We start from the raw sequence: 20,296 nt of genomic DNA on the forward strand, positions 1-20,296 counted from the left end.
ATTCACTAAATGAAATTCCCCGTTAATGAGCTCGTAAATCGTAGCCAGAAGCTAGTGATAGCAGCGGGGGGGTTAACGAGAAAATGCAATTATTCGGAGTAGACAAACACTGCAGCTGATCCAGTGCGCAGTCAGCCGACGTTACTACGGGAACTCGATTACGCAGCGACGCAGCGTACTGCGTAGGCGAACAACACGCGAACGCGAAGCGAAGCGATGCGGCGCGTGGTTAATCAATCCTTTGATACCTATAGATTAAGGGGGTTGGGGGGCTGGGGGAAGGGTTTCAGCATCGGTAACGTGACGTCTGATGACCGCTCCAGACTACGCGAGTGTGGAGTCGACTTCGCTGATTAGCGAACTAGACTCCACACTCGCGTTCGCGGCTTCGCGCCGCGATTCGCGCACGAGTGGGGAGGGGCCTTGAGGTTAATACTTGAAGATTAGCTAGGTTCTAAACAGGTTAACCGCAACCTGCATCAAAATCTTAGTTGAATATCATACCAAACTTGACTGAAGAGTTTAGAACCTAGCTAATGTTCAAGAGGTTAGTTGCAGGCAGGGGGGTTTGGGGGGAAGGGTTTTTGGTATCATTTTCAACTAAATCAAAGATGTACAGGTACGTAGATTTCATCTAAACCGTTTCAGTTATCTCTGCAGCTTACTGTACACATTAACCTAGAATTAAATCACATTTAGAAACGGGTCTATCGCGAATTTATTTTGTTACCTTTATTTACCGACGTTTCGACACAGGTTTCACTGGTCGTGGTCGCGGCTAACTGACGTCCCAGCAAAATGTCAAAACAGAGATTTGTGTGACTACCCCACGAAAAGTGCATTTAAAGTTCGAGGTAGACATCACATTTTCAAACCACCCACTACACATAAAAGTTAATTATTGTCAATAGTCCGACACACAACACTCACAACATCCGCGCACACATCCGAAGATAGATCCCTCGGCTTTAACTTCTGGATCACTGGTCCCCAAGTTGCCGATAAGTTAAAACCATCTTCCCTATTAAAATTTCTGGGGTGCTTCTTGATTTCAATCGCTTCTCGCACAACTCGAGGATAATAATGGCGTTCAGTGGAGACAACTTTTGGTTTATCAATCCAGTGATTTGCGCCGCATGTAAGTAGATGTTCGGTGATCGCGGACTTGTTTACTTGGCGATTTTTTACTGCCGCTATGTGTTCTTTCACTCTCTCTTGCACACTTCGTTTGGTTTGACCAATGTACACACTTCCGTAACTACATTCTATTTTGTAAACGCCCGGATTTTGGTACGGAATGACATATTTTGGACTGCGTAAAAGATCTGCTACTTTGAATAACGGCTTGTATACAGCCTTGATGGAGAATTTCTTAAGTACTGCTCCTACTTTGTCCGTTATCCCTTTCACATATGGTAAGAACGCTGGTTGTCTGTTGACCTCTGGATGTCTTTCCGTTCTCTTCGGCTTGCGTTTCATCCCCCCTCGGTATCCATTCTTTTCCAGTACAGCTTTGACATGCGCTAGTTCACCGTCCAGGTGCTCAGGGTCACATAAGTCATGTGCCCTGTTCACCAAGGACGTGATCACGGATTGTAGGTGCCTTGGGTGATGATGAGAGGATGCCTGTAAGTATCTGTCGGTATGCGTAGGTTTTCTGTATACAGAGTGTGCCAAGGTGCCGTCCGATCTCACCATCAGTTTGACATCCAGAAAAGGTAAGGATCTGTCACATTCTATTTCATGTGTGAATTTCACTCTTGAGTGGATGGAGTTTAGATGCTCGGTGTAACTTTTGACGGTATCGTTATTCCCCTTAAAAATGCAGAAAATATCGTCCACGTACCTCTTCCACATTGCAATGACGTTAGGTCCCGACTCCAGTGCCAACTCCTCAAAATGCTCCATCCAGATGTTAGCATGCATCATCCAGGCGTTATGGATCAATGCAGATCTGAAATAAACGATTTTATTTTTATTTATTTATTATGTTAGCGATTACTGAAGCAACCGGACTACCCATTGCTACTCCATCCACCTGGAGGAAATACTGGCCTTGATATATGAAATAGTTTCCCTCCAAGCAGTGTTCCAGTAAAGTGATATACTTTTCCGTTATCCTACATTCCTGTAGTTTCTTTTTGATAATGTCCAGACATTCTGTTAATGGAACGTTGGTGAACAAAGATTCCACATCAAAACTCACCATAATCTCATCTGGTTCCAGTCTTATACCCTTGACAATATCAATGAAATGGCGAGAATCTTTTACATAGGACGAGTTCTTTCCAACTAGTCCCTGGAGCACGCTTGCTACATGTTTTGCGAGATCATAGGATGGCGAATTGATCTGACTAACAATTGGTCGCAATGGCACATTAGACTTATGTACCTTCGGCAATCCATATAGCTTTGGCGGTTGGACTGATTTCGGTCTGTATAGCCGATTATATTCATCCTCTTTAAAAAGATCTTCGTGGTCTTTGATGAGGTTTCGTAGACGACGAGTTATCCTGGCAGTTGGATTATAATTAACTGGCTTATAGACCTTCTTGTCTGCCAGCAGCGCTTTTATTTTGCCATCATACTCCGAACTATCCATAACTACAGTAGCGTTACCTTTGTCAGCTTTTAAGACTAACAGGTTTTCATTATCACGAAGGGCCTTCAGTGCTTGACGCTCCTCTGTAGTAATGTTACTCGAGGGTAGTCTGACCTTCCGTAGCAACACCGAAATATCTTGGCGCACAGTTTCCGCATCACTTGACGGTACTTTATTTCGTAATAATGCCTCCTCTACGCTACATGTGATTTAATATGTGTTTAAACCGCGAAAGTTTTAAATGTTATATAACCTAGAATTAATCCAAAATCACGTAATATTTTTGAGGATTGGAACCCCGGTACACACCAAGTACTTATATAGTACCTAACCGAGTTATAACCAGTGATCGGCACGGACGGTGGTGCCACACCGCGGGATTCCGAACAAAAATCTTAATATGGACATGACTCAAATGCTTCAAACTTGTTCGAAAAAGTAATTCTAATTGAGTGTTATTTTAAATAAAGAGTTTTTTAATAAGATTTCTACTGGGAAACCCGCGGTGTGGCACCGGTTAAAACGCTCCAGAGGGCCTATCGCACTTGTAAATTCGTACGTAAGTGTGACAGGCAGGCAACACATCGAACGTGGTTCGCGGAAGGCCCTCAGCACTTCGAGTTCCCGCAGTAGGTTTGCGCAGTTACATAGTGCCGACGGGGCGCTACGTGCGCCACTCTCGCTATGTGTCCGGACACGTCACGTCTCACGTGTCTTCATTACCTATCAGACTATCATTTGCCACATAGGAATACTGACCGGCCGAGATTTAAGTAGATACTGATGGTATTTGGTACATTCAACCTGTTTATGTCATAGCTATGTAGGTATATTTCCGACCTTAGATCGTAAAAACTTCCCTAAATATTCTTTGCATTTAAAGGGCCCTCCACACTCATGCGCGAATCACGGCGCGAAGCCGCGAACGCGAGTGTTGAGTCTAGTTCGCTAATTAATCAGCGAAATCGACGCCACACTCGCGTTCGCGGCTTCGCGCCGCGTAGTATGGAGCGGGCTTAAGAAAACTCATTGTCCTCCACCTCAGCGCTAATTAAAATGTTTTCCATTCATAATATTTTTTTCCAGACAAGCGTATAAAAAATAATGACTTTCTCTCCCTTTGTCTTTAATTACACCAATTTTATTATGAATAAATGGCTGAAACGAATAAAAAACATTAACTTTCAGTTGGGGAATTTTCAATAAGCTAGCAACACCAAACCCCTTATTAATAAAAGTTGAAATTTCTCTGTAAAATATTTTCTTCTTGTAACAAACCAGTGGCGGATGTAACCGAAACTAATTTCAAGGGTAGGTAGCTTTTTTTTAGAATTGACAGACATTTGTCAGACAATGTCAGGGTTTTCAGGGTAACTAGCTTTTATTTAGATTCACCGCGGACACCGCGTATATTTGTAGGTACTCGTAGGTATATTTATTTGTATATGTGCTTAAATCTAGTAACTTAAATTTGAACCAATTCCCGTTGTCTGATTGAGCTAAAATTTGGCATACTTTCGTATTTCCAATGACAATGCAATAATATGTTAACATGGAGCAGCTGATGTAATCATGCAGTCGGAAGGTAGCCAAAGGAACTCTTCGATGGAAAAACGTAAACATATTGAGTTTATGTTAATTTGAAAGATCTCGAGATGCATCTTATTTACGATTTTCTACCCGAATCCTAAAAGTGCGGATTGATCATGTCAGTATTTTCGTAAACCTGTCTATTTTAACTCTAAATATATTCCTCATTGATAGTTTATCATTCATATAACCAGCCCAATATCGGTAACGCAGTCTTAATTAACTCCAGTGTCCGACGCGACAGTCTTGCCAGCAATTAGCCAAACTTTCCCCATTTGCATGTTATGGGGAAACTTTCCCGAGGCTGGCAACCCCAACCCTCGCAAGAATTCCAAATTTGAATGTACATTCTTTTTTAATTTAATCCCCACGCGTCGTGGAAATGTAATGGCGTCGGGTTTTTCGACGTGCACGCTTTGATGGCGTTATTAAAAAAAGTTTAAGTTTATCTATGGTTTTAATGAAAAACGTTGAGGCGTACCTTTTTGAAGAATTGCTTTCTTATCTACTTTGTAAACGTTTTACATAGATAAATCGTCAATTTCAAGTTTATATTTAAATGGTTATACGTTTGCAAAATTTTCATTCTTTTAGTGTTAAGATGGCTGGGTGCCTACGCAGTGGCGTAGCTAGGCGTGAGCGAAGTGGGCCGTCTCCCACGGCCTCGCGCCCTAAGGGGGGCCTCGCGCGAGGCCCCTTCGGGCACAGGTAAAGAAAAGGGCCTCACAGATGCGATTTCGCTCACGGTTAGATTAGTTCACGCTACGCCACTGGTGCCTACTTGCCTACGTTGCCACTAGCCAACGTGCAAATCGTTAACGCTCCGTGGCGTAGCGTAGTCATCTCTCTCTATCACTCTTCCATACTAGTGCGACCATAGACCTAGCAGTACATAGATCAGCTATACGCGTGCGCCCATGAGGGACAGAACATACGTAATGCGACAATATGATTGGTCGTGTATATTTGTAGCCCACCATAAACCATACTAAATTTACGGTGGGGAATAAATAAAAAAGTGAGACTGTGACAAGGACAAACCATAACAGCGCTTTCTCTGCTACTCCTACTGAAAGATAACTAAGACTATCCCTTTAGTATATCCCGTAGTTATACTAGATTCATGAGTGCGACAGAGACAGTTGCGTTTCGTTCGCTACGGAGCGTAAGCGATTTGCACGATGACTAAGCGGCCTGATAGGGGGGGAGGGGGTAGTAGGTACGCTCAGGTATGCGACGCTGAGCTATTGGCCAACACCCCAAGTCCATCACACACGTCCCTGTCGTCCCCCCTGGGCAATGCTAGTGGTTAGTACGGGCGTCGCTATGTTTACCAACATACCCCGGACCACTAGTAGCAGAGTGTGAGGGCCTCGCCTGGTGTGGGCCACGCCGAGTGATGTGGCATCCCCACCCGCCAGGTGTTCCTTTTCCCTTCCCTAGAATTCCCGTCTTTAACCTCTCGAACGCCGGAACGGGGATCCGCGCGGTAGGCATTGGATTCCAATTTAATTAATAATTGGAGTTCGGTGTCAGCTAGTGTGGGTCCGCGTTCCGGCTTTCGAGAGGTTAACATCCCGTGTTCCAAACAGTCATTTCCTGTCTTCACTCCTATCTTTATCCCCTCTACCCCAGTGGCATTCTGGCACGGCGTTCTGTTGGGTCTCTGTAAGTAAACGGAGGCCCAGCAGGGTGCTGGCCGGAATGCTACTGGGGTATTTTCTAATTCCTTCCCTTCTCTATCTCCCCCCTTTCTTGCTCCCTTATCTTACCCCTTTTTCCGCCAATCCAAGGTGTCATACGTACCGTGCCGATGGATGCGTGGCTGGTGGCGAGACCAGTCTCAAACGGCGTCTCTACGAAACCGGGGCGAATCGTAGCAGTATTCAGTCCTTCAGGCGGCAAGCGGGGCTCTGCCGTACTGTGACCACCATTTCCCTTGCTACTCGTGGGACGTTTTATGGAAGATACAAATATAAATACAAATCTAAATAGCTTTGACGCCATGTCCTCGGCTCTGGACGGGATCCAGGCCGAAGGTAATATCGGAGCGAGGGAGGCTGTAGAAGCCTCCAGCACGCCCGAAGTTTGCTCCCAGGGAGGGGAGGGGAAAGCTGAGGTCGACAGAGACGACATCGTCTCTGGTGCGCCCAACGACAACTCCTCTGCCAAAGAGCTGCATGTTTCTAAACGCTTGTCGGGTGCTGCTCGCAAGAGATTCCGCAGGCTGATGGGTGACGGGGTAGCCAAAGAGCAAGCCCTGTCTATGGCCCGTAAGCCCTGGGCGGAGATCACTGTGGAGAAGCCGGCCACGGAAAAAGGCCCTGTAAAAAGGGTCCGATCTGAGGACGAATCTCCGCAGGGATCAGTGAAAAAGGCCCCGAAACTCCGCGTTGAAACCTCAGGGGAGTCTCGGCATCCGAGCTTTCGGGAGGTAGCGGGGTCCTCACGAGTAGGGATCCGTAATTCGGACCCTATGAGTGAGGACCAGATGAAGTTGGTCCACCGGCATCTAAATCTCGCCATGGTCCAGCAATGGGCAAATGCGAAGGGCGGTGCACCACAGTTTCTGGGCTTCATTCACAAGACAGGCTGGATACTTGTGACCTGTGTTAACCAGGTTAGCAGGGACTGGCTTGTGAATGAGGTCCCGAACTTAAAGCCGTGGCCGGAGGCCAAACTCTCCGTCATCCCGGAGGGTGAATTACCCAAACCAGCCACGGCTATCACCTTTATTCCGGAGTCTGAGGCGGCCTCAGTGGAGGAAGCCTTGGCGCTGATCAGGGTCCAGAACTTTGGCCTGAACACAGAACTCTGGAAAGTTCTCGGGGAAAAGGCTGAGCAGGGGGGCAAGGTGGTCACCTTCGCTCTGGATGAGCCTTCCTCCGAAACTCTTAAGGCCAATCGTGGAGAGGTAGCCATTGGCTTTAAGAAAGTACTGTTCCGGCTAAAAGGGGGGCCAAACGCTCCCCCAGCACAGCAGACGGAACAGCAACCTCAGTCCCTCGCCGAATCTACTCCAGGGCCAAGTACCAAGGTACCTGGCGGCCGAACCATACCCCAGGGCTCTCGTGGCCGTGGAGGCGGGCAACCGGCAGCCAGAGGCACAAGGGGCATGACGAGGGGCATGGTACCCGGTAGGGCCAGACCCATAACCTCGGCGACAGGAGGGCCTCAAGGGACTCCTATTGCGAGAGGCAGGGGTGGGCCACAACGGGTCACCAAAAGGGCCAAATAAAAGGCCTTGGACCTACGGCACCCGCGAGGGTCCTGCAAGCGAACATCCATCATGCGGCAGCCGCCACGGCCATTGTTGAAAGCCGGCTTGCAGGACACGTCGACCTCGCACTACTTCAAGAACCTTGGGTGCGAAACTCAACCATACTAGGACTGAATTCGGTTGGTAAAGTTTTATGCAATACTAATGGAATTAAGCCTAGGGCCTGCATTGTTTTTGGCAAGAACATTGACTTTCTACCTGTTCCAGAGTTATGCACAGACGACCTGGTAGCAGCGTATGTAAATCTCAAGGGATGGAGCGGGCAGAGAATTATACTCTGCTCGGCATACCTCCCTGGAGACAGGAACGACCCCTCTGCGGATCTCACAGCCGTGGCCGAGTACGCCCGCAGACACAACGCAGAAATGCTGGTGGGATGTGACGCTAACGCCCATCACACCAACTGGGGAAGCACCGACATCAATGATAGGGGTGAGTTACTACATGACTTTCTTCTATGCAATAACTTCCAAATTCTAAACATGGGATGTACACCCACCTTTGTCACTAGGGTCAGGAAGGAGGTTTTAGACTTGACTTTTGCATCTTCAAATCTAGCCAGGCACATTCAGAACTGGAGGGTAAGTGATGCGGAATCGTTGTCAGATCATAAGCACATCTGTTTTAATATAGCTTTTTCTCTCAGCGTTCAAACGGTCACCTTCAGGGATCCCCGGAGGACGGACTGGGAAGGCTACAGGAGCAGCCTAGAAAGTAATCTGGAATCCGCAGCGAAGGTAATCAATACGCGGGAGAGTTTAGAACTTGCGGTGGAGGTAGTCTCAAATGGCATTGTAAGTGCCTTTGAAGAAAACTGTGCTCCCAAGTTCAAATCAACCAAACGTGTGGTCCCATGGTGGAACTCCAACCTCAGGAGGCTCAGGGACAAAACACGCAAGTTATTCAATAGGGCTAAGAGGACACAGGAGTGGGAGGTCTATCGGAAAGCCCTAAATGAATACAGTAAAGAGATTAGGAAAGCTAAGAGAGCGTCATGGAGGAGGTTCTGCGAGGAAATTGAAAATACGCCTCAAGGAGCGAGACTTCACAGGATACTCTCCAAAGCTAGAAGTAATCAAGTAGGCCTTCTCAGGAGGCATGATGGCTCCTTCACTGCTAGTGAGATGGAGACTTTGGAGCTCTTGGCTGAAACTCACTTTCCGGGGGCAGGACAGTCACACGAGCCCCAGCTGGTCAGAGGCCTGCATAGGCCTCGCCCAGAGGACTGGAGGCAGGCTGCCCTCGTCATAAGACCTGGGATAGTGAGGTGGGCTATAAACTCCTTTAAACCTTACAAGACGTGCGGCCTGGACGGAGTAAGCCCTGTGCTAATGCAGCGAGGAGCTGAAGTCCTAATCCCGCATTTGGTCAGGATCTTCAGAGCTAGTTATGCCTGGGGACACCTACCGGAGCAGTGGAACATGGTTAAGGTATTATTTATACCGAAGGCTGGGAGGAAGGATTACGCTTTAGCCAAGTCCTTCAGACCCATCAGCCTCTCCTCGTTCCTCCTTAAAACCTTGGAAAAGGTAATTGATAAGTATATCAGGGAGAGCTGTCTTCTAAACAAACCCATACACGACACCCAACACGCTTACCGTAGGGGCAGATCTACAGAGACTGCCCTGCTGGAGCTGGTTGACAGAGTGGAAAGGGCTTTGGAAGACAAAGACATAGCCCTGTCGGCCTTCCTAGATATTGAGGGCGCTTTTGATAATACACCCACTCGGACACTGGTGGAAGGGCTCAGGGCCAAGGAGGTGGACGGCACCACTATCCGCTGGGTGCAAAGCATGCTCTCAAGCAGAATGGTTAGGCTAGACTTGCTTAACACTACACTGGAAGTGGCCACTGTGAGAGGCTGCCCGCAGGGGGGTGTCCTATCTCCCTTGCTCTGGACTCTCGCGGTGGATGGACTTCTGCATAAGATGGCGGAGCTCCGAATCGACACTCAGGGGTACGCAGACGACCTTGTTGTGACGGTGAGGGGCAACTGTCAAAGTACTTTATCAGACCTTATGCAGAGGGCTCTCAACACCATAAATACATGGTGCAGAGATAATGAATTGTCTATCAATGCGGACAAGACAATTATAGTTCCATTCACGAACAAGCGGAAACTAGACAAACTTAAGCCGCTTGTCATGAATGGTAAAACTATTCCGTTCACAACAGAGGTCAAATATCTGGGGGTAACACTGGACCAGAAACTGACCTGGAACAAGCATGTGGACGGAACTATACAAAAGGCTAGATCAGCCTTGGCAATATGCTGTCGTTTAGCAGGCAACCGATGGGGTCTAAAACCCAAGATTGCCTTGTGGCTGTACACGGCTATAGTGAGGCCGATAGTGTCTTACGCCTCCGTAGCATGGTACAGGAAAACGACGCAGAAGGCAACAGTGACGAGGCTTGGCAGCCTGCAAAGAACTGCCTGTGTCATCGTCACTGGAGCCATGTCATCCTCCCCGACGGCAGCCCTAGAGGCCATACTAAATCTACCGCCCCTTCACCTGCATCTGGAATTGGAGGCGAGATCTAGTATGCTTAGAATAGCGGGCGCGAGGAGAGGTAATTGGTTATCGCAAACTCTGAGACTGTTTAAGGAATCAGTGTACGATATTCCTGTTCTTGGGATGCCGTCCGACACTATGGCACCCAAATTTTGTCCACTCAAACTCTACTCAGTGGAACTCCCCAAAAGGGAGGACTGGTCAAACAGTCAAATTAAGTGGAAAGAAGGAAGCCTGAGGTGGTACACTGATGGCTCCAAATCCGGATCTGAAGTAGGCTGCGGAGTATATGGTGAAGCGCCCAGGAAAAGCATCAGCTTAAACCTAGGGCGTTTTTGCTCTATATTCCAGGCAGAGGTATACGCCATTATTGAATGTGCGTCAATGAATCTGCAAAGCAACTACGGCAACCATACTATCTATATCCATTCGGATAGCCAGGCGGCACTCTTAGCCCTAACCTCTGATGTCACCACATCGAGGCTGGTTGAGAACTGCAGGCAATTATTGAACAACCTTGGAGCCAGGAACAAGGTTGTTCTACGTTGGGTCCCGGGGCATGCGGGTATCGTTGGAAACGAAAAGGCCGACGAACTCGCGCGAGCAGGGGCTAAGGGGAAGAACTACAGTCCTGAGCCGTTTTGTGGGATTCCCAGAAGCCTAACGCGGCTCACCCTAAAGACCTACTGTCACTACAAAACCATTCAACTCTGGAGGGAGAAACCAGGGTTGAACCATTCCAAAGCGCTTATCAAGGCCTTCAGCAAAAAGGCGTCTTCGAGCGCCTTGGCGCTGCCTAGGAACCAACTGCGCAACTTGGTCAGGGTGCTTACCGGGCACTGCGGCCTAAATAAGCACATGCACACTATGGGGAAACGTGACATGGGGCGGTGCAGACTCTGTATGGAGGCAGAGGAGACGCCCCTACACATCCTCACAGAGTGCCCCTGCCTAATGCGCACTCGTGACTTGATCCTGGGTGGACATATATTGCGCCCGGAGGAGTTAAAGTCTCTTGAAACCAAAAAGATCCTGCAGCTGTTTGAAGTTGCAGGTTTGGATCGAGAGTTGTAGTAGGTGGCGATCACAATAGATCAGAGATGGTCGCAGTGATACATAGGCTCTGGAGCCTTACATAGCCCCTAGAAAAAGAAGAAGAAGAAGAAGCGGCCTGATCAGACTAACCTAATTTGATATAATAAGGCCAGTCCAGACAAGACAATTAAATTACCAATCAGAACAAGACCTATCCAACCCTACACCATGGGGTTGAAGGTGGGTTTAAGCAAAAAAACATCCCCACTTCCCACTTTCCGTGCCTGAGTTGAGAAAAAAGCTTCCTAAACCTATGTAACAATAAGCCTAATTTCTGGTTGTGAATTTAAAGTTGTGTGCCCAAATTATTAACTTTCAGTACAGAATCCAGAAAAGACAAATTGAACCTTAATATCTGTTGACCTATTTTCTTACTGAAACTACAAACACAAACGAGATATCTTTAACATTCCTAAGAAGCAACAAAAACGACTTCCGAAGTTCCCATAACTCATGGCTACAGTTGTCCAAAGTTTCAAATTAACCTAACTCCCCGTAACTACACTTTTCTGGTAGTTTTCTTCGCCAGTGTTTTATTTGAGTGATTTGCTGCAACTACGGCAAAAGTTTTCCTATGAATAAGGGACTGTTTTATATAATATATCTTTTAAGTTGGGGTGTGAAGGAGAGAACGTGAGTAGATTCGTAAGTGCATGGAGGAAACATTACACTGGGTTAAACAAGAATGGCAATATATTATAGGTAGATTCTGGACAAGTGATTAAATACCAACCAAGCAGCTTGCATAACTGCATAATAACACAGGTACCTTGGTTATCCAAGGTACCTGTGTCGAATATGGCCAGCCCGAAAATATGGCCACAACCCTACACGCCCAAAACTAGGGCACCTTCTACAACTTTGATTATACGTGTTAAAACGTCTGTATGAGTAATGCCCGGGCATCGTTACTATCTTCCCCGCGCCCCTGCTATTCCCGCAATGGCAGTCAAAAAGAAACCGCGTGTCACAGATGCAAATTCACTCGTAAAGTTTTGTGATTATTTTATTTTGATTGACTTTTACTTCAAAATACTTACTTACCTGTCGTGATTGTTTCACCGGGTGGTCTCACCGGAAGATCAGCGCTGGAAGTCGCCAGCAGCATGCTGAGGTGAGACCATTTCGTGGCACTTTTTTTCTTTTTTATGTTTCTCTGTTTTGTATAATTTTCTATTTGTGTGTGCTTACGAATAAATTATTTCTATTCTATTCTATTCTATTCTAAATATTCATTACATTTTTGACATTAATAATCGTTGATTAGATTTATATGCTAATATAGCCATCACCTGGCCATATTAGCATACACTATCGGAAATATTGTCATTTTCCCAAGTTTTAAAAAATTAATCACAAGATCTATTCCATTCGTTTGAGGGTGCTTTCGTGCCTATAATAATAAGTTACCTAAATAAATACGATATTAAATAAATATTGACTTGTAACTAACTGTTATACAGCGCGTTATATCTGGCGTCAAACCTATACATGTCCATCTCTAGGTCACAAACTTACATATGTGTACCAAATTTCAACTTAATTGGTCCAGTAGTTTCGGAGAAAATAGGCTGTCATGGAGACTGTATAAAGGAGCCAAATCTCTATGTATGAAGTGTCCATCAAAAAACAGTAATTAGGCGGCGCTACTATACACCGAAATACTACCAAAAACAACCTAGGTAATTTGGTCGGGTTATTCGTTGCCTTATATGGTTCATGTTATACTTATGTCCCAGAGCCTAACTAGCGCCACCGGAGAGATTAGGAACTATTATTTAAAGCTTAACGCGGTCACTTTTACAACAATTCTGCCATAAGAGATTGCGATCCTTTCTTTACCATCCATATAGGCTGTGACAGACAGACAGACGCACGAGTGGTCCTATAAGGGTTCCATTTTTTCTTTTTAAGGTACGGAACCCTAAAAAACAATCGGTTATTTAATTCATCCATTAGGTACGCAATGCGCATGTTAAAAAAACCGGCCAAGTGCGAGTCGGACTCGCGCACGAAGGGTTCCGTACCATTACGGAAAAAAACAGCAAAAAAAAAACACGTTTGTTGTATGGGAGCCCCATTTAAATATTTATATTATTCTGTTTTTAGTATTTGTTGTTATAGTGGCAACAGAAATACATCATCTGTGAAAATTTCAACTGTCTAGCTACCACGGTTCATGAGATACAGCCTGGTGACAGACAGACAGACAGACAGACGGACAGACGGACAGACGGACGGACAGACGGACAGCGGAGTCTTAGTAATAGGGTCCCGTTTTTACCCTTTGGGTACGGAACCCTAAAAACGCCCAACGGAGGCACTTTGCCCGACGCTGACTTTGGCGACGCCGCAATAACATTTTAGCATTTATTATTACTATTTGCATTAACACAGTGGCATTTCTTAATATAGTCTATGGCACTATGGCTCTCGGGGTTGCCAGGACTAAATTCCAAAGTGCCCCATTACAGGACGGCATTAATTTGCATAGATTTACGTAATCTGAGCCGTTATCTAATGAGCCTCTTAATTGTTATAGTCATGGCTGCCGTTGCTATTTTTAATTGCTTATTTAATTGCACTGTACTTGAGTCTTCAGGGGTGAAATTATGCGAGATTGTTTTGCTTTTGTTAGGGGAATATAATTAGTTTTATGAATGAGATGAACTTTGAAAAGAAGCTGAATTTCTTGTACCTTTATAATATTTCACTGAAACAATTGTATCTATTCTCAAAAGAAACATACGAAAATATGTATTACGCCATCTACTTCAGTTATCAAACTCTGAGCTTGAATTCTCCTAAACTTCTCAACTCTTCTTCAATCAATAGCTAATTCTAGTATCGGCTCCAAAAAATAAATTAGCACAGCTTGCATTTTAAGATCAATTTGGATTTTGGAGAATACCTAGTCCTAAGGGAACTGTCTTACAACTCTTCCGTAACTGATAAACGTCTAAACTGTTCACGTTTGTCACATACTCCACTTAGGCCCCATTCGCACGAGAGCCTTTTCAATGCGCGTTAAAAAAGCGTTTGAATTACATAAATGGAAACATGTGTATATTCACACGATGGCGGTAGCGCTTTTTATCAAGCGTTGTTGGATTTTGAACTTTAAGCCTTGGTCTTTAAATCGAATTTAGCGTGCGGGCAGATTCAAGCGCTTTTTTAACTCGCGTTGAAAAAGCGCTCGTGTCACTAACAGAAGGTTGGTAGAGCCACGACCACCTTATTTTAAATAAACGAGTCACCCTGTATAAAAAATATTAATATATGATAAGTGCTTGCCATAGGACGGTCTTCCCTGCAATAAATTGTATAAAGATAAAGAAAGTTTATTATACAAGTAGGCATATTTGATATTACAATGCGCTTATGAACGTCAAATAAAGCTACGCCGGCTCTAACCCCTACACCTCTGCCCCGAGAAGATTTAAATCCCCCCTCAATTGGAGGAGGGTATCCCAATATGGGACCAATATATGCCGGTCTTCTCCACATTAAGTCAGCATTATTTTACACATGGCTAAGGGCGTAATTAATATGCATGTTGTGTGTACGGGATAGGCCAGGAGCCGGCGGTCATTAGGCAGCAATTCGTTTCCGTCCAGATGCAACCTGGCCCGGGTCCAGAACAATGAGCTACGAATTCCCTGGAGTTGGAGCTGCAGGTTACTGTCCCGGCGGCATTCCCACAGTTCCCAGACTATTCTTATCAAATCTTATTGTTTTCCTGCGTAACAGAAGGACATCCTGGTCATCTTGAAGTTCGACGTCCTTTAGTTCGCTCTCTTTTAATGTAGATATCTCTACTGAATGCATTATATCGCGATGCCGCACACATCATTTTTAGTGATCTGGCGAAGCGCTTCGTGGAGACAGGAGGGCTGGCTCTTACCTCGCGCAACGCATTGGCATTGCCGTCCAGCGCGGCAATTCCGCCAGCCTTAGGCACCTTGCCACAAGCATCCACAAGGCACCGAGTTGGAGCCAGTTTTTTTATTTTTTTATTTTTACATAGTAGTTTTAATCTTTCCCCTTTTTTTTGTTTTATGTAGTTTTACTATTTGTTAGTTTTAAATATAATAAACATTGTATTGTAAGCATTTGCGAAATAAAATCAACATTATAAAATGAAAAATCCGGCCAAGTGCGAGTCGGACTCGCGCACGAAGGATTCCGTACCATTACGGAAAAAAACAGCAAAAAAAATCACGTTTATTGTATGGGAGCCCCATTGAAATATTTATATTATTCTGTTTTTAGTATTTGTTGTTATATATAGCGGCAACAGAATAACATCATCTCTGAAAATTTCAACTGTCTAGCTATCACGGTTCATGAGATACAGCCTGATGACAGACAGACGGACAGACGGACGGACAGACGGACAGCGTCTTAGTAATAGGGTCCCGTTTTTACCCTTTGGATACGGAACCCTAAAAAACAATGTGCAGTGTGTCTTTCTTTACATACCAAAAGTGGAGATCATACGGTAATGACAGACATGATCACAGGACGGACACGCTATACATCAAAAATCACTTGCGTTTCTATGTGTGAACGGCACGTCTGTACACGCGGCACCATTCAACTCCATTTGAACTTATTTCGTTCGTCAGACAAGTCGGTGAAATTTGAAGAAAAAAATTTTTTTTTTTTAATTATTAAAAATAGCCTTGATCATATTTCTTTAGCAGGCAACTCTATTTATTTATGTTCAGGGACATATTTTCTATTATAAAGTATAAGTTTCATCCGTCAGACGTCTCGGTGAAGGTGGACCATATATACCGTATCTCCTACTAACTGCTACGGTATACAGGGTAAAGTTAAACAACTGAAAGTAAATTAAAATTAGTCATGTTTTCGTGGTTTTAACTTATCAAGGCCATTTTAACCTTTTAAGGTTTTGGTTGGAGTCTTCCCTTGCAAATATAGTCTATTTTCCGTGTGAAAAAATTTAATAGCTATTGCCTTTAATGAAAATGGGTAGAAATTATAAAATCTACAATAACATTTTGCTCAAGTCCCCTCGTAAGAAAGCCCGCTCCAGCGCTCCACGGATCCTATCATTCCTATTAGATAACAGATGCTGGCATTGCCTCAACTAGGCCGCAGGATATCTCTGTAACTGCGCATTGGCTCAGGACTTCATTGTTGTAATAGGTATAGCTACATTGGTACAAATGTATATCTGTAATGTGTATAGGTATACTACTTAGGTGCCTTATCTTGTCCTTTCTTCAAGTCAATTAAAATAAACACAGTGTAAATGTACAGTCGCCATCAGATATATCGGAGCGGCCAAGGTGCTCACAAATATCTGAACACGCCTCTATTGTCAAGGCGTTAAGTGCGTGTTCAGATATTTTTGAGCACCTCGGCCGCTCTGATATATTTGATGGCGACTGTACTTACGTAAATATTAATATTTTAATTGTAATGTCCTTTTTTTCTTTGATGGTCGTATAAGTATTAATAAATACAAAATGATGTAATTATTTTGATTTAAAAAAATATTGAAATTGGCAGTTCGTTTAGTATGACGTCCGGTTAGTACGACTACGACGTAATATTAGCGGTCCCTTGGGCGTCGTTATAACCGGACTCTACTTTATTTGTTAACAGAGCAAAAAGTGAACGAGTCTGAAAATTCTCTCTCTGTTGTTCTGTGGTCTTTGACCGATTAATCCGTCTTTGGTGTTGGACCTACGGTGCCGATATATCCGTCATTGGTGTCCAAAAGGTTAATAGCGCGATTCAGAAATTTAACTACACGGTACAGCGGCGCTTAGTTTGAAATTGGGTAACTAACCAACCCTTGAAATCATTCGAAATCATTATACTTAATGGTTTATTATTTTTATATGTGGGTATTTCTACACATTGTAGCTTTTCTTCAGTCACCCGTTGACCACGAACGCTGTAAGGGGTTCGAAACGTCGGGATCTATTATAAATTCAATATACGCGATATAATCCGTTTTCATAGTTTTATTTCACGAGTAACTATCGCGGTAACCGAAGACAATATCAGGGGCGTAGCCAGAGGATATGGCGCCCGGGGCAGTCACCAAATTTGCGCCCCCTGACGACTGACAAAAGTTTCCCTGCTGCTGCCTTTTGCCCATTTTGGCGCCCCCCCTTGGACGGCGCCCGGGACACTTGCCCCCTCTGCCCCCCCCCCCCTCCCCTAGTTACGCCACTGGACAATATTATGTTTTTAATAAGTTTATTTTTACTGTATAATAGCTAGGCCAAATTGTTTCGTTCCCTCGATTATTTCGTTCAAACCGTTTTACGAATATTTTGAGAGTAAGTTTCACGGATGTTTCACGGTTGGCTGAGAAAACAAGCATTTGATATTTAACTTGTGAAATAACAACTCACTCTAACTAATATAGTCATACATATTAGGCGAATCTCGAAGAAAATCTCAGTCCAACTGTGGCTTTAATTGTGAGGTTTACCTGAATTGTAAAAATCCAGCAAGCTGTACCCAACCGCACCTTTTTCATTACTTACACAAATGTTTAGATAAATACTGACCTAATACTTGCTCTTTATACTTAAGATGGACTAATTACCTACCTAACCCTTATAACTAAGAACAGCTGTAAAAAGTAATGAAATAAATTTGTAAATTGTATTTTTAAAAATTATATTCAAGAAACATCGTCATTATGTATTACAAACATTAATAATTACACTATGTATACAATAATAAGCTAACATATTCAACATGATGTTGATGGTCGGATTTAAAAAATAGCATTGAAAAGTTGAAAACAAAAACTTAAATTAAACAAACCAATATTCATTCATGACATATTTATAAGATATAGTTATTAATATTTTCACATGATAATTAAATATGAATCGAATGATTGGTCTAAGGTCAAGCACGCACTATGATTTTAATTTTTGCAAAACGATTTTAGAATCGTACTGTAATTTTTTCACATCACCTATTCGGAAAAGGGCTTTTTCTTCCCTGCTAGGAGGGATCAAAGTGGCACTTTTCTGTTCTAGGACATGTTGTTTATTCTTTTTTGCATATTACTTTTTAGGTCAAATAATATTTGGGAACATAATAATTACCTTATATGTGAAATGAAAAACAGTATGTGTCACATCGTAGCAAAATAATTTCCACCTTGGGCGTTAACACTTGAATCCCTCACTACGCTTAGGACTCTCCATTTCATTTCATATCTTTATTGCTATCATGTTCATCATAATACAGGTGTTACAATAAATACATTTGTAGGTACATGACACCCTGGTAGGGCACTGCAACATTCTTAAATCTCTGTTTTTGCTTCGCTTCGTTCAGGATTCAATGTACGCCCTCGCCGTAAATATGTCATTTTGGTGCCTTGTGCCACAATCTACTATTTTGTCGTACCTATATGCGCGCACTGACATAACACATACGTTGCATTTCTGCGACAAAATTATGGCACGACAAAAAATCGTAGTGCGCGCTTGGCGTAAGACAGTTCCTACTTCCTACATTCCTCTCTTGGTGGGGCTCAATTTAAAAAATAGTTGAAGAAATATATTTGTATCGTATTTCTATTACTTAAATGTTTCATTTCTAAATAAATTATTGTACTAAACTCCCACTAAATGTCGGCAAACATTTTACGTGGCTGCTAGGTACTCCATATAAAAACGACCTGTTATAGGGACCATCATTCGTCGCGTTACATATAATAATAACCAAATTAGAAAGAGTAAATTGACAATTAATTCGGGAGTGTATTTCATGAAATTACGGCGTTATAGTACACATTTTATACTCTTTGTGATGTTTATTTATTTAGGTGGCTCCAAGCCCTTGCAATCATATTTTTCTACATAAAACGAAAATGAAATAAAAAATGAAAACGAAATGATTTATTATTTAATTTTTTTATTTTCAAACTGACGAAGCATACCTAAAATCAAACATACTTTTTCATACTGTTGTAATCTAACAAACTCGTATCTGAACCTGAATATCAGTATAAACAGTAACGTCGAAAAATTTAAAATTGAAATTATAACATGATTTAGAAATTCCAAAATGTATGTTAAAATAAATAAAAACCGACAAAATTCGATCAAAATTGACACTTGGCGCGTATGTTCTTTCCCGTTCTTTCTTGCGAAATGTGACGAAGACAGCGGCAAACCGATGGAACGGCCAAACAGAATAAGTAATAGTATTATCATACAGAACAGCCACGCACCGCCCCGCCCCGACTAGAATTACCTCCGCGACAGCAGATTCCGGCCGTTTTCCGGCCGCTCAGTACGATTTTCAAGCAACTTACTCACACTATGACGCATGACGCGTGTACAGACGTGCCGTTCACACATAGAAACGCAAGTGATTTTTTATGTATAGCGTGTCCGCCCTGTGGCATTAACATAAAGGAAAATAATAACTACATTCCCTTCTTTATTTTAAAGGGATTTTTGAAACTTCACTCATCGTCATTTTGTTTTAACCTAACGATCATGTAAAATAAGCTTTGTGTAAACTTTATCATCGATCCCGAAATAATACTTACAAATAATATACAGTTACAAACGAAACTGGGGGCGATCACTAGTTTTTTTTTAACTAGTATTAGGGAAAAGTATCGATAACCAAGTGGACAAAAAAATGCAACATAGATAATTTGTAATACCTTGACTAACTTTATGGTGCCATAAGTTATATAAGTATGTTGACAAAATGTTAGCGCTTGCATAGATAAATAAGTAAACTAAGGTAAGGTCACTGTTTTCTCTATGGCGCTGGACCACTTAGTCACAGCATTATAATCAGAACCGTAAAGCACAATCGAAGTCAGCTAACAAAACTGCGGTTACAATACTTAGAATATTTTACAGGTGCCATTAATTTATTACGTAAGACGATTTAGGGGGGGGAGGGGGTCGAACATATCTTATTTTTTCACAATCACAGATCGTTTTTTTTTTAATTGCCGTGAAATTTCTGTGAAGAATAGTGGCAATATGCTTAAGATGGAGGCCCGTAGAAAATTACATTTCGCTTCCCTCTTGTTCGGGATTATGTTGACCAAACAACCATCTTACCTCTGCGAAAGACTCACGTTGTCCCGTAAACACGTAAGGCAACCCTTCAAGATTTATTTTAAGCTAGCAATTTGAAACTTCGTTAAAAGATATATTATTAAAATACAAGAAAACT

General features: G+C 43.3%; 1 protein-coding gene across 1 annotated transcript in view; it reads left to right on the plus strand.

Moving 5' to 3' along the window:
- LOC134745631 (integrator complex subunit 15) overlaps positions 1-20,296 on the plus strand; it is a 359,171-nt gene that overhangs the window by 240,032 nt on the left and 98,843 nt on the right. The gene's annotated exons all lie outside the window — the stretch shown is intronic.

Source organism: Cydia strobilella, chromosome 11 (genome assembly GCF_947568885.1).
Source record: "Cydia strobilella chromosome 11, ilCydStro3.1, whole genome shotgun sequence".
In the NCBI taxonomy this organism is placed as follows: domain Eukaryota; kingdom Metazoa; phylum Arthropoda; class Insecta; order Lepidoptera; family Tortricidae; genus Cydia; species Cydia strobilella.